This window comes from Sinocyclocheilus rhinocerous, unplaced genomic scaffold, assembly GCF_001515625.1.
Source record: "Sinocyclocheilus rhinocerous isolate Xijiao unplaced genomic scaffold, SAMN03320098_v1.1 scaffold66, whole genome shotgun sequence".
NCBI lineage: Eukaryota > Metazoa > Chordata > Actinopteri > Cypriniformes > Cyprinidae > Sinocyclocheilus > Sinocyclocheilus rhinocerous.
In genome coordinates this window covers 1-1,395 of record NW_015662934.1, presented here as the reverse complement: position 1 = coordinate 1,395, position 1,395 = coordinate 1, and positions in this window count along the sequence as shown.

Genomic DNA, 1,395 nt, shown 5'->3' with positions numbered 1-1,395 from the left:
ATAATTAAAGGACAACACTTCAATTCTAGAACTGCACTACAGTGTTTTTGTGAAAACTGTGGTTACTATGGTAAATCCTAAGGGGTAAAGGACAATTACGTAATTCTCTTTAACAAAGGTTGTACTATAGTAATTTGGTGTAAACCGTACATTTTGTACTTTTTATACTTAAATATTTATTTTACACCAGACACATAAACCATTCATCGTATTTTGGTGGGGAAAAAATTTTACAGTTGTAAATTTTGTAAAGGATAAAGGACAATACTTGAAATTCCTTCAGAGTGTAGAAGGGTGTGCCACGCGCTTTAGATAAGAACCAGCGCATGATCAGACGCTGAGCGAGACAGATCAGCGTGAACTTTAGCTTTATTTTATTCAAAGCCATTTGTGATCGATTGGAAGGTGAGTTTGGTCCATAACAGAACGTATTTGTTCTCTAAACATCAGTAACATGACGATTTCGTTGGTCTGTGCGCTGTAGTTTCAGTTTTTGCTCATGAAAAGTTTTGGGCGTTTCTCTTCACAGTCTGCTGTTGTCTGTCCGCCTGTGACATTTTCTCCAGACATCAATGTGTTTTAAACACGAGTGAGTTGCATAACGGATAGATTTTTCACGCAAAAATTAACTTCTCTGTAATTTAATCGCATTTGTTACCGTTCTGAAGAACTCTTGAGGGTTTGTTTGGCTATTATCGATGGGCTACAGACTAAACCAGGAAGTGCTTCTTATGTCAACAGGCATTGTATTAACTTTTCCAGCCTGATATCTGAAGTAAATTCTATCTGAAGGGAAAATTTATTCGCTTACCCTTCTTTTCTTAAGTTTCGGTGTACTTGTTATGAACTAATCTGCATCCTGGGACAAAAAACAAGGACTGATTAACCTACCTTTGCGTCGGTTGGGTGCAGGTACGGGGCAACGTACAGTCAGTCGGGTGTTATCGCCAAATAAACCGCGACAGGGATCTCGTGTCTCTCTGAAGCTGTTTATTTTGCGAAAATTACCAACTGTCATTATGACTTTACGCTGTCCCACGTATTATACTTCGACTGCTTAACAAACAAACATAGAAATAAATAAAAAGATATCAAGTAGGCCTATTACATGTAAAATATAATTCAATTGAAATTATTTGTAAAAACCGCGAAGGACACAAAGGTTTTCTGGACGAATGGTAAGTTGCCCTGGACAACGGTAACGGAAATATTTCCAGGCCCGCCTGTGATTGACCAATCAGAATCAAGTATTCGAGACAGCGTCTTTAATGTAGTTAAATAACAGGCCTCATACCAGTTTTATCAGAAATCTTTGGATATTTTGCTTCATAAACAGACAAATGTACTTGAAACATATTTTCAGCTACATTAACTACAGCTAAAATTGTAACAACA